Here is a 15,000-nt window from a genome sequence, read left to right as displayed (position 1 = left end):
CTATGGTAATGGACTGTTCTCTATGGTAATGGTACGTTCTCTATGGTAATGGCCTGTTCTCTATGTGGTAATGGTACGTTCTCTATGGTAATGGTACGTTCTCTATGGTAATGGGCTGTTTCTATGGTAATGGCACGTTCTCTATGGTAATACACAGTTCTCTATAGTAATACACAGTTCTCTATGGTAATGGTACGTTCTCTATGGTAATGGCCTGCTCTCTATGGTAATGGGTACGTTCTCTATGGTAATGGGCTGTTCTCTATGGTAATGGCCCGTTCTCTATGGTAATGGTACGTTCTCTATGGTAATGGGTAATTCTCTATGGTAATGGGCTGTTCTCTATGTTAATGGTACGTTCTCTATGGTAATGGCCTGTTCTCTATGGTAATGGTACATTCTCTATGGTAATGGCCTGTTCTCTATGGTAATGGTACGTTCTCTATGGTAATGGCCTGTTCTCTATGGTAATGGCCCGTTCTCTATGGTAATGGTACGTTCTCTATGGTAATGGGTACGTTCTCTATGGTAATGGCCTGTTCTCTATGGTAATGGTACGCTCTATGGTAATGGCCTGTTCTCTATGGTAATGACCCGTTCTCTATGGTAATGGTACGTTCTCTATGGTAATGGTCCGTTCTCTATGGTAATGCACAGTTCTCTATGGTAATAGCTCGTTCTCTATGGTAATGGCACGTTCTCTATGGTAATGGCCCGTTCTCTATGGTAATGGTATGTTCTCTATGGTAATGGCCCGTTCTCTATGGTAATGGTACGTTCTCTATGGTAATGGTACGTTCTCTATGGTAATGGAATACCTAGGATAGGATAAGTAATCCCTCTCACCCCCCACCTTTAAGATTTAGATGCACTATTGTAAAGTGACTGTTCCACTGGATGTCATAAGGTGAATGCACCAATTTGTAAGTCGCTCTGGATAAGAGCGTCTGCTAAATGACTTAAATGTAAATGTAATGGCCCGTTCTCTATGGTAATACACAGTTCTCTATGGTAATGGCCCGTTCTCTATGGTAAAGGCCCGTTCTCTCCCTGTCTCTAAAGGAGCTGTACTCTCCTACCTACTCCATCTCCCCGTCTCTAAAGGAGCTGTACTCTCCTACCTACTCCATCTCCCCGTCTCTAAAGGAGCTGTACTCTCCTACCTACTCCATCTCCCTGTCTCTAAAGGAGCTGTACTCACCTACCTACTCCATCTCTCTAAAGGAGCTGTACTCACCTACCTACTCCATCTCCCCGTCTCTAAAGGAGCTGTACTCTCCTACCTACTCCATCAGACTGTCTCTAAAGGAGCTGTACTCACCTACCTACTCCATCTCCCTGTCTCTAAAGGAGCTGTACTCTCCTACCTACTCCATCTCCCCGTCTCTAAAGGAGCTGTACTCACCTACCTACTCCATCTCTCTAAAGGAGCTGTACTCTCCTACCTACTCCATCTCCCTGTCTCTAAAGGAGCTGTACTCTCCTACCTACTCCATCTCCTGTCTCTAAAGGAGCTGTACTCTACTACCTACTCCATCTCCCCGTCTCTAAAGGAGCTGTACTCTCCTACCTACTCCATCTCCCTGTCTCTAAAGGAGCTGTACTCACCTACCTACTCCATCTCTCTAAAGGAGCTGTACTCACCTACCTACTCCATCTCCCCGTCTCTAAAGGAGCTGTACTCTCCTACCTACTCCATCAGACTGTCTCTAAAGGAGCTGTACTCACCTACCTACTCCATCTCCCCGTCTCTAAAGGAGCTGTACTCTCCTACCTACTCCATCTCCCTGTCTCTAAAGGAGCTGTACTCTCCTACCTACTCCATCTCCCCGTCTCTAAAGGAGCTGTACTCACCTACCTACTCCATCTCTCTAAAGGAGCTGTACTCTCCTACCTACTCCATCTCCTGTCTCTAAAGGAGCTGTACTCTCCTACCTACTCCATCTCCCTGTCTCTAAAGGAGCTGTACTCTCCTACCTACTCCATCTCCTGTCTCTAAAGGAGCTGTACTCTCCTACCTACTCCATCTCCCCGTCTCTAAAGGAGCTGTACTCACCTACCTACTCCATCTCCCCGTCTCTAAAGGAGCTGTACTCTCCTACCTACTCCATCTCCCTGTCTCTAAAGGAGCTGTACTCTCCTACCTACTCCATCTCCCCGTCTCTAAAGGAGCTGTACTCTCCTACCTACTCCATCTCCCCGTCTCTAAAGGAGCTGTACTCTCCTACCTACTCCATCTCCCTGTCTCTAAAGGAGCTGTACTCTCCTACCTACTCCATCTCCCCGTCTCTAAAGGAGCTGTACTCTCCTACCTACTCCATCTCCCTGTCTCTAAAGGAGCTGTACTCACCTACCTACTCCATCTCTCTAAAGGAGCTGTACTCACCTACCTACTCCATCTCCCCGTCTCTAAAGGAGCTGTACTCTCCTACCTACTCCATCAGACTGTCTCTAAAGGAGCTGTACTCACCTACCTACTCCATCTCCCTGTCTCTAAAGGAGCTGTACTCTCCTACCTACTCCATCTCCCCGTCTCTAAAGGAGCTGTACTCACCTACCTACTCCATCTCTCTAAAGGAGCTGTACTCTCCTACCTACTCCATCTCCCTATCTCTAAAGGAGCTGTACTCTCCTACCTACTCCATCTCCCCGTCTCTAAAGGAGCTGTACTCTCCTACCTACTCCATCTCCCCGTCTCTAAAGGAGCTGTACTCTCCTACCTACTCCATCTCCCCGTCTCTAAAGGAGCTGTACTCTCCTACCTACTCCATCTCCCCGTCTCTAAAGGAGCTGTACTCACCTACCTACTCCATCTCCCCGTCTCTAAAGGAGCTGTACTCTCCTACCTACTCCATCTCCCCGTCTCTAAAGGAGCTGTACTCTCCTACCTACTCCATCTCCCCGTCTCTAAAGGAGCTGTACTCTCCTACCTACTCCATCTCCCTGTCTCTAAAGGAGCTGTACTCACCTACCTACTCCATCTCTCTAAAGGAGCTGTACTCACCTACCTACTCCATCTCCCCGTCTCTAAAGGAGCTGTACTCTCCTACCTACTCCATCAGACTGTCTCTAAAGGAGCTGTACTCACCTACCTACTCCATCTCCCTGTCTCTAAAGGAGCTGTACTCTCCTACCTACTCCATCTCCCCGTCTCTAAAGGAGCTGTACTCACCTACCTACTCCATCTCTCTAAAGGAGCTGTACTCTCCTACCTACTCCATCTCCCTGTCTCTAAAGGAGCTGTACTCTCCTACCTACTCCATCTCCCCGTCTCTAAAGGAGCTGTACTCTCCTACCTACTCCATCTCCCTGTCTCTAAAGGAGCTGTACTCTCCTACCTACTCCATCTCCCTGTCTCTAAAGGAGCTGTACTCTCCTACCTACTCCATCTCCCCGTCTCTAAAGGAGCTGTACTCTCCTACCTACTCCATCTCCCTGTCTCTAAAGGAGCTGTACTCTCCTACCTACTCCATCTCCCTGTCTCTAAAGGAGCTGTACTCTCCTACCTACTCCATCAGACTGTCTCTAAAGGAGCTGTACTCACCTACCTACTCCATCTCCCCGTCTCTAAAGGAGCTGTACTCACCTACCTACTCCATCTCCCCGTCTCTAAAGGAGCTGTACTCTCCTACCTACTCCATCTCCCGTCTCTAAAGGAGCTGTACTCACCTCAAAGTTGGTGACCGCCAGTTGTGACAGACCGTCCACATACGGACCCAGAACCTTGTGCTCTCTGACCTTCAGAGACTGCCGACTCCTGGACAGAGGAAGAGATAAACCACAGACATATTTTAAATATATAATAATATATGCCATTTAGCAGACGCTTTTATCCAAAGCGACTTACAGTCATGTGTGCATACATTCTACGTATGAGTGGTCCCGGGGATTGAACCCACTACCCTGGCGTTACAAGCGCCATGCTCTACCAACTGAGCTACAGAAGGACCTGAGCTAAATGAATGGTATGGAGGGTATGGAGGGGTGAGAGAGACAGTGATAACAGAGAAGGCTGCTGTTGCTGCACTGATAGCCCACATTTTACAACTCTAGGAAATCCCCTTGAGACATTGTGACACACACCCCCTTCCCCCCGATATTACCGACCCCCCCCAGGCTCATGGACTATCTCATGGATTACATGGCTGAATGGAGGACAACTCAACCACACCAGGACACACAGCTCAGCTATGGAAACGTGAATACAACCTGCCTATCCATCTACGTTAAGATAATCCAATCTGACAACATTACCTTTTACAAAGCACTGTGACTGAAGACTGCTAGATGTTCCACTAGCTGGTGCAGTGTGTGTGTGTGTGTGTGTGTGTGTGTGTGTGTGTGTGTGTGTGTGTGTGTGTGTGTGTGTGTGTGTGTGTGTGTGTGTGTGTGTGTGTGTGTGTGTGTGTGTGTGTGTGTGTGTGTGTGTGTGTGTGTGTGTGTGTGTGTGTGTGTGTGTGTGTGTGTGTGTGTGTGGCCTGCCTCTAGGTTTACAACAGGGGAGGACAGACAGTGGGAAGTGTGTGTGTATGTGTGTGTGTGTGTGGCCTGCCTCTAGGTTTACAACAGGGGATGACAGACAGACAGGGAAAGTTCAGAGTGGACAGCCTACAGTTGAACCAAACTGATGAGACACTGAGATACACAGAGATATATACAGAGATACACACAGAGATACACACAGAGATACACACAGAGATATATACAGAGATACACACAGAGATACACACAGAGATATATACAGAGATACACACAGAGATACACACAGAGATATATACAGAGATACACACAGAGATATATACAGAGATACACACAGAGATAGATAAAGAGATACACACAGAGATATATACAGAGATACACACAGAGATATATACAGAGATACACACAGAGATATATACAGAGATACACACAGAGATATATACAGAGATACACACAGAGATATATACAGAGATACACACAGAGATAGATAAAGAGATACACACAGAGATATATACAGAGATACACACAGAGATATATACAGAGATACACACAGAGATATATACAGAGATATATACAGAGATACACACAGAGATACACACAGAGATACACACAGAGATATACACAGAGATACACAAAGAGATATAACAGAGATATATACAGAGATACACAAAGAGATATATATACAGATATACACAGAGATATATACAGAGATATATACAGAGATACACAAATATATACAGAGATATATACAGACAGAGATATATACAGAGATATATACAGAGATACACAGATATATAGACAGAGATACACAGAGATATATACAGAGATACATACAGAGATACATACAGAGATATATACAGAGATACACACAGAGATATATACAGAGATACATACAGAGATATATACAGAGATACACACAGAGATACACACAGAGATACATACAGAGATACATACAGAGATATATACAGAGATATATACAGAGATATATACAGAGATATATACAGAGATATATACAGAGATACACATTTATTTTCCCTTTTGTACTTGTACTATTTGCACATCAGTACAACACTGTATAGACATAATATGACATTTGAAATACTTTTGTATTGTTTATTATCTATTTCACTTGCTTTGGCAATGTAAGCACATGTTTCTCATGCCAATAAAGCCCTTATATTGAATTGAACACATACACACAGAGAGCGAGAGACAGAGAGAGACCGTGAGAGAGAGAGAGAGAGACACACAGTGAGAGAGACAGTGAGAGAGAGAGTGTGAGAGAGAGAGTGTGTGAGAGAGAGACACAGTGAGAGAGAGAGAGAGACAGTGAGAGAGAGTGAGAGAGACAGAGAGAGAGACAGTGAGAGAAAGTGAGGGACAGAGAGAGAGTGACACAGAGAGAGAGAGAGACACAGAGAGAGAGAGAGAGAGAGAGAGAGAGAGAGAGACACACACAGAGAGAGTGAGAGAGAGACACAGAGAGAGAGAGAGAGAGAGAGAGAGAGAGAGAGACACAGAGAGATTGGGACTCAGCCAGGAAATAACAGAGAGGTCAGTTCCATGGAGCTGGGACTGGCTTGGCTATATCTTCTCCTCTCACAGACATCTGCAGCAACACAGACAGAGACTCCAATGTTGTCCCTCTCTAGGGCTGTCCAGTGTCCACACACACCCACCCCTGCTCTCTAACAGCTGTACCTGATACACACTCAGTCAGTTAACCCTGCCTTTACCGCCCTCCCTCCTTGACAGCCAACATAAGGTCTCAGAGCTTCATTGTGTACATGGACACGTGCCTATAGACTGGGAACAAGAGGAGAGCTTGTACACAGAGAGCTGATTGGGTATCTGACCGACTGGAATTGGATCCAAGATCATTAGAATGCCACAAGACCTACTGTATGTACTGTATTAAAACAGACCTACTGTATGTACTGTATTAAAACAGACCTACTGTATGTACTGTATTAAAACAGACCTACTGTATTAAAAAACAGACCTACTGTATGTACTGTATTAAAACATAGACCTACTGTATTAAAACAGACCTACTGTATTAAAACAGACCTATTGTGTACTGTACTGTATTAAAACAGACCTACTGTATGTACTGTATTAAAACAGACCTACTGTATTAAAACAGACCTACTGTATTAAAACAGACCTATGTACTGTATTAAAACAGACCTACTGTATGTACTGTATTAAAACAGACCTACTGTATGTACTGTATTAAAACAGACCTACTGTATGTACTGTATTAAAACAGACCTACTGTATGTACTGTATTAAAACAGACCTACTGTATGTACTGTAAAACAGACCTACTGTATTAAAAACAGACCTACTGTATGTACTGTATTAAAACAGACCTACTGTATTAAAACAGACCTATGTACTGTATTAAAACAGACCTACTGTATTAAAACAGACCTACTGTCTGTATTAAAACAGACCTACTGTATGTACTGTATTAAAACAGACCTACTGTATTAAAACAGACCTACTGTATGTACTGTATTAAAACAGACCTACTGTATTAAAACAGACCTACTGTATGTACTGTCTTAAAACAGACCTACTGTCTTAAAACAGACCTACTGTATTAAAACAGACCTACTGTATGTACTGTATTAAAACAGACCTACTGTATGTACTGTTTTAAAACAGACCTACTGTATTAAAACAGACCTACTGTATTAAAACAGACCTACTGTATGTACTGTATTAAAACAGACCTACTGTATTAAAACAGACCTACTGTATTAAAACAGACCTACTGTATGTACTATATTAAAACAGACCTACTGTATGTACTGTATTAAATGTGCAGATGTGTACATCCATCTGCACATCAACCCGTGTGTGTGCATATCCGTGCATGTGTGTGTGTGTGTGTGTGTTTGTGCGTGTGTCCAGCCGTCCGTCCGTCTGAACTCACCCTTTAGGGTCCAGCAGGTCACGGACCTTCTCGTTGTATATCTCCATGTAGGAGACCTCCACCTTGAAGGAGAGAACCTGGCTGTCCTCCCGGCCGATCCTCTCAAACAGGGAGCAGCACAGCCTGGGGATCAGCCCTGGAGCCTTCTTATTCCCCATCATGGAGAAGGACTTCCCTGACCCTGCAGAGAGGACAGGAAGGGACAGAGACAACAGCATAGTAGAGCCTTTAGTTACACATATAGACTTCAACAGTCCTTTACACACCAGCTCTACAGACTGGACAGCAGAACCTACAGGGAGAGACAGGAAGGGACAGAGACAACAGCCTGGCAGAGCCTTTAGCTACACATATAGACTTCAACAGTCCTTTACACACCAGCTCTACAGACTGGACAGCAGAACCTACAGGGAGAGACAGGAAGTGACAGAGACAACAGCCTGGCAGAGCCTTTAGCTACACATATAGACTTCAACAGTCCTTTACACACCAGCTCTACAGACTGGACAGCAGAACCTACAGGGAGAGACAGGAAGTGACAGAGACAACAGCCTGGCAGAGCCTTTAGCTACACATATAGACTTCAACAGTCCTTTACACACCAGCTCTACAGACTGGACAGCAGAACCTACAGGGAGAGACAGGAAGGGACAGAGACAACAGCCTGGCAGAGCCTTTAGCTACACATATAGACTTCAACAGTCCTTTACACACCAGCTCTACAGACTGGACAGCAGAACCTACAGGGAGAGACAGGAAGGGACAGAGACAACAGCCTGGCAGAGCCTTTAGCTACACATATAGACTTCAACAGTCCTTTACACACCAGCTCTACAGACTGGACAGCAGAACCTACAGGGAGAGACAGGAAGGGACAGAGACAACAGCCTGGCAGAGCCTTTAGCTACACATATAGACTTCAACAGTCCTTTACACACCAGCTCTACAGACTGGACAGCAGAACCTACAGGGAGAGACAGGAAGGGACAGAGACAACAGCCTGGCAGAGCCTTTAGCTACACATATAGACTTCAACAGTCCTTTACACACCAGCTCTACAGACTGGACAGCAGAACCTACAGGGAGACAGGAAGCGACAACAGCAGAGATTAAACAGCAGGGAATAGGAACTAGTAAATGAAACAGTGTTGTTTAGTAAATAAGGGTAGAGATCAGAGAAAGGGACCAGCACTTATCTGAACCAAGAGGTTTTGTCAAACAGACCCACAACAAAGTCTGGGGGGGGGTTCTACGGCAACTATCTGATGTGCTCACTGCAGGTGTGTTGAAAACATGTCTGTAAATGTGTTTGTTCAGGGATTCTGACAACCGTTTGGTCCTGAGTCAGACAGTTTAGAACTACAGCAGGGTTTCTGTTAGGAAAACGTGACCAGAAAGATTTTCACCGGACCCATATGCATTGGGTGCGTCACCCATTGGGGGGGTGACCACCCACGGTGCTCAGAACAACAGAAATCACATGTAGATGGTTGTAATGCCTCTTAAGAAGAGAGCTCCTGTAGTGAAGCGGCCAATAAAACGTCCTTTTCAAACATTTCCCAAAATGCAATTTGCGAGAAAACCTCATTCTAAACGGCTCACCTGATGAAAGTGGTTCATATGTGACAGAGATTAAAATCACCGTTAGAAAAAGGTGAGATCTTAAGATGCAACAACTATGAGTTTAAATACATTTGTCAGAATTCTATAATTACTCCTGTCTATACAGAAAGAAAGAAAATGATTTCAAATGCTTCACCTGAGAGCGCATGACGTAGACACAGAGGAATCGAGGATCATTATCTTCTTTTCAAAATATAACTGTGGATTGTTTCAAATCACAAGCTTGTACTTCAGCCTTCAGAAATGTTATGTTACAGCGTGAATTTAAAATGGATTGAATTTAGATTGTGTCGTCACTTGCCTACACACAATACCTCATCATGTCAACGTGGAATTATGTTTTTAGAGATGTTAACAAATTAATCAAAAATGAAAATATGAACTGTCTTGAGTCAATAAATATTCAACCCCTTTATTATGGCAAGCCTAAATAAATTCAGGAGTAATGAGCCAATAGTAAGCTTGGGATGATTAGGTGACTGTGATGGTATGAGGGCCAAATTAGGAATTTAGCCAGGACACCAGGGTTAACACCTCTACTCTAACAATAAGTGCCATGGGATCTTTAGTGACCACAGAGAGTCAGGACACACGTTTAAACGTCCAATCCAAAAGACGACACCCTATTCAGGGCAATGTCCCAAATCACTGCCCTGGGGCATTTGTATATTTGATTTTAGACCAGATCAAAGTGTCTCCTACTGGCCCTCCAACACCACTTCCAGCAGCATCTGGTCTCCCATCCAGGGACCCTGCATAGCATCAGAAGTGGAATGCAGGATGGTATGCTGCTGGCCACAGGTGTCCTTCCTAACTCAGCTGCCGGAGAGGAAGGAAACCGCTCAGGATTACCCCATGAGGCCAATGGTGACTTTAAAACAGTTACAGAGTTTAATGGCTGTGATAGGAGAAAACGGATGATGGATCAACAATATTGTACTTACTCCACAATACTAACTTAAATGACAGAGTGAAAAGGAGGAAGACTGTACAGAATAAAAATATTCCAAAACATGTATCCTGTTTGCACTAAGGCACTGAAATAAAACTGGTCCCGAATACAAAGTGTTATGTTTGGGGCACATCCAATACAACACATCACAGAGTACCACCACATATTTTCAATCATGGTGGTGGCTGCATCATGTTATGTGTATGCTTGTCATTGGCATGGTGCTAGGGAGTTTTTTACAATAAAAATAAATGGAATAGAGCTAAGTACAGGCAAAATCCTAGAGGGAAACCTGGTTCAGTCTGTTTTCAACCAGACACTGGGAGATGAATTCACCTTTCAGCAGGACAATAACGTAAAACACAAGGCCAAATCTACATTGGAGTTGGTTACCAAGACAACATGGAATGTTCCTGAGTGGCCTAGTTACAGTTTGGACTTAAATCAGCTTGAAAATGTATGGCAAGACTTGAAAATAGCTGTCTAGCATTGATCAACAACCAACTTGACAGAGCTTGAAGAATTTGATAAAGAATAATGTGCAAATATTGTTCAATCCAGGTGTGCAAAGCTCTTGGAGACTTACCCAGAAAGACTCACAGCTGTAATCACTGCCAAAGCTGATTCTAACACGAATTGACTCATGGGTGTGAATACTTATGTAAATTAGATATTTTTGTATTTCATTTTCAATCTGTTTTTGCAAACGATAATCGTTCCTCACAGTATTTGAAAAACCTTTCCATCAATCTCCACCTCCACAATCACCAAGCCTCGGTGTGAAATACCAAAATATAATGATCCGAGGATCTCATATATCCAATGGAAACATCATGAAATACCTGAACACTTTTCCCTCGTGCAAAAACAGCTGTCTGTCCTGAGCTCACTGGTGCAGGGCCCGGAATAGCCTAGTTGATACAATGCTGTACGTTTGCTAGCAACAGGTTTGAGCCAGACCCAGTAGATTGATTTGATACAACATTGTACTTCACTAGCTACAGTATAGCTCAAGTCAAGACAGATCAAAAGGAGGCAGACAGGCTGAGTAGAGAGATTACTGCGAGATTTTTCATCAAGACATCTTCTACTTATTTGCGATTGTTGAAATGGAACCTACTGTTGCATTGGCCTAGGAGATTTTTCCATGCTCTCCTTAAGACATCTTCTAGGAGATCTCTATTTGCTCTCCTTAGGAGATCTTTATGTATTTTTACTCTAGTTGAGGAGATCAATGCTCTCCTTAGAGAGTTATAGGCTCTGAGTTCCATGTTGGAGATCTCTGATTGGCCTAGGAGATCTCTGAGTTCCATGCTCTCCTTAGGAGATCTGCTGGAGATCTCTGATTCCATGCTCTCCTTAGGAGATCTCTGAGTTCCATGCTCTCCTTAGGAGATCTCTGAGTTCCATGCTCTCCTTAGGAGATCTCTGAGTTCCATGCTCTCCTTAGGAGATCTCTGCCATGCTCTCCTTAGGAGATCTCTGAGTTCCATGCTCTCCTTTCTTTAGCTGCCAATTGACCACGGTGAATCAATGTGTCCATATGGCAGAGGCTTGTTCTCTCACATTGGTTGAATTTTTACTTTTAGATTTTTATTTGTATAAATTAAAGTCTGATTATTATGTTTAACGATGTGACAATGATTTTTCTAAACTAAAACGATATTATTGAAATGAAACTGTTCCACGAAAAAATGTGCATATGAAACTCATTACTGGCCCACAGATTGGTAGAAATGGTAGGACTCCAAACATGAAACTCAGGCGCCACCTACGTAGTCTTTATAAAATCATTTCCTCCACGTTTCTGTGGTCTGATTTGACCTAATACACTCTTGGAAAAAGGGTTCCAAATGTGTTCTTCGGCTGTCCCCATAGGAGAACCCTTTTTGGCTCCAGGTAGAACCTTTTTTGGTTCTGGTCAACCCCTTTTGGTTCCATGTAGAACCCTCTATGCAAAAGGTTTATACATGGAACCCAAAAGGGTTCTGCCTGGAACCAAATATAGTTCTTCATAGGGTTCTCCTATGGGGAGAGCCAAAGAACCCTTTTAGGTTCTAAAGAGCACCTTTCTTGTCAAGGAGTGTATGCTAATTTGAAGCAAGGTAAGACAAGCCTCATAAGTAAAACGAAGTAAAACATTTAGGTTTCAAAGAATGAAAGTGATGGGTGGTGCGTGGATAGTGGTGCGTGTGATGCATGACAACTAACCAAAATACACACGCTAATTTAATTCCACTAAATTATGCAAATTAACATGTAAACCGAGAAACATGACGGTCAAATGTATCTACAGAGCATTCTGACCCCTCCCCCTTTTCCACATTCTGCTACGTTACAGCCGTATTCTAAAATGGATTACATTGTTTTTTACCCTCATCAATCTACACACATACCCACACAGGTTTTAGACATTTGTGCAATCTATTAAATATAAAAACTGAAATAACACATGTACATAAGTATTCAGACCCTTTACTCAGTACTTTGTTGAAGCACCTTTGGCAGTGATTACAGCCTCGAGTCTTCTTGGGTATGACGCTACAAGCTTGACACACCTGTATTTGGGGAGATTCTCCCATTATTCTCTGCAGATCCTCTCAAGCTCTGTCAGGTTGGATGGGGAGTGTTGCTGCACAGCTATTTTCACGTCTCTCCAGAGATGTTAGATCAGGTTCAAGTCAGAGCTCTGGCTGGGCCATTCAAGGAAACTCTGAGACTTGTCCCGAAGCCACTCCTGCGTTGTCTTGACTGTGTGTTTAGGGTCGTTGTCCTGTTGGAAGGTGAACCTTCGCCCCAGTCTGAGGTCTGAGTGCTCTGAAACAGCTTTTCATCAAGGATCTCTCTGTACTTTGCTCCGTTCATCTTTCCTTCGATCCTGACTAGTCTCCAAGTCCCTGCCGCTGAAGAACATCCCCACAGCATAATGCTGCCACCACCATGCTTCACCGTAGGGATGGTGCCAGGTTTCCTCCAGATGTGACGCTTGGTATTTAGGCCAAAGAATTCAATCGTGGTTTCATCAGACCAGAGAATCTTATTTCTCATGGTCTGAGAGTCCTTTAGGTGCCTTTTGGCAAACTCCAAGTGGGCTGTCATGTGCCTTTTACGTAGGAGTGGCTTTCTTTTGGCCACTCTACCTGCAGTAAGAATTTAATCAGTCATGAGCTCTGTCAGAGTGACCATCGGGTTCTTGGTCACATCCCCGACCAAGGCACTTCTCCCCCGATTGCTCAGTTTGGCCGGATGGCCAACTCTAGGAAGAGTCTTGGTGGTTCCAAACTTATTAAATTTAACGAATGACAGAGGCCACTTTGTTCTTGGGGACCTTCAATGCTGCAGAAATGTTTTGGTACCTGTCCCCAGATCTGTGCCTCGACACAATCCTGTCTCGGAGCTCTATGGACAATTCCTTCGACTTCATGGCTTGGTTTTTGCTCTGACATGCACTGTCAACTGTGGGACCTCATATAGACAGGTGTGTGCCTTTCAAATCATGTCCAATCAATAGAATTTACCACAGGTGGACTCCAATCAAGTTGTAGAAAGATGATCAATGGAAACAGGATGCGAATGAGCTCAATTTCAAGTCTCATAGCAGAGGGTCTGAATACTTATGTAAATAAGGTATTTCAGTTTTTAATTGTTAATAAATGTGCAAAAATTTGCTTTGTCATTATGGGCTATTGTGTGTAGATTGATGAGGAAAATGTTTTATTGAATCAGTTTTAGAATAAGGCTGTAACGTAACAGAATGTGTAAACGGTCAAGAGATCTGAATGCTTCCTGAATGCGCTGAACATCGACTGGTATTTCCATCAATGAATAAAAACATTCTGTTGCAATGCGATTGTTTTTTCTCCCAGTCAATTTAGCAGATATTTTATTTATCTGCTTTTCTTTTCTTTTTTTCATCGGCCAAAAGCCGTCAATTACTGGCAAACTGAAACCCTGCATGTAAAAACTCTTCCCTCCAACACACCAGAACTACTAAATGAATGGGGATTTATTGAAGACAACAAATCAAACACATCTCTAAGTATCCCTGCATGTATACAGTGTCTCTTCTGAATGTGGCTGTCAGCCCTGTGACAGCAGGGAAGATACAGACGATCCCATATGATCTGTGGTCTCCAAAGCCTTTGTTTCCAAGGTGTGTCACTCCGCTCCAGGCTGTTCTTCAGGAAGAGCGGATCAAGGATCTAATCCTTAGTGTTGGAGAGGAAGGATACGGGGCTGAGCGATTCACCAGCTTGAGTTAGCGTGATCAGAAACACTGTAGCTTCCTGTTCTTGTTGTGCATCTGCAGGGCCACGCAGGGATACATAGAGTGTGTCTCAAATGCCACCCTATTCCCTATATAGTGCACTACTTTTGACCAGAGTCCTATGGGTATCCCTATGTGCCCTGGTCAAAAGTAGTACCCTATATAGGGAATAGGGTGTCATTTGGGACGCAGGTGTGCTGTATCTGCAGGGCCAGGGAAGAGGGATACAGACATATGCTGTCTCCTCTCCTCCTCTAGCATGGAACGACATAAGCAGATGATGATGCCTGCAGAGCTACTTAAGGCTGTTCTGAACACAGCCCTGTTTTAACATATTTCCTACCGACCTGCATCATAATAATTCAGTATAAACAGCCTTACTTCATAGGCCTCACTTCATAGGCCTTACTTCATAGGCCTTACTTCATAGGCCTTACTTCATAGGCCTTACTTCATAGGTCTCACTTCATAGGCCTTACTTCATAGGCCTTACTTCATAGGTCTCACTTCATAGGCCTTACTTCATAGGCCTTACTTCATAGGCCTTAATTCATAGGCCTCACTTCATAGGCCTTACTTCATAGGCCTTACTTCATAGGTCTCACTTCATAGGTCTTAATTCATAGGCCTTACTTCATAGGCCTTACTTCATAGGTCTTAATTCATAGGCCTTACTTCATAGGTCTTAATTCATAGGCCTTACTTCATAGGTCTTAATTCATAGGCCTTACTTCA

At 43.7% G+C, this 15,000-nt stretch overlaps 1 pseudogene; it reads right to left on the bottom strand.

The window, feature by feature from the left end:
- Positions 1–15,000, bottom strand: part of LOC124025731 — a 73,239-nt pseudogene that overhangs the window by 53,052 nt on the left and 5,187 nt on the right.

This window comes from Oncorhynchus gorbuscha, unplaced genomic scaffold, assembly GCF_021184085.1.
Source record: "Oncorhynchus gorbuscha isolate QuinsamMale2020 ecotype Even-year unplaced genomic scaffold, OgorEven_v1.0 Un_scaffold_2395, whole genome shotgun sequence".
NCBI classification, from domain to species: domain Eukaryota; kingdom Metazoa; phylum Chordata; class Actinopteri; order Salmoniformes; family Salmonidae; genus Oncorhynchus; species Oncorhynchus gorbuscha.
The sequence above is the reverse complement of the archived record's forward strand: the minus strand, read 5'-3'. Positions and strand labels throughout refer to the sequence as shown.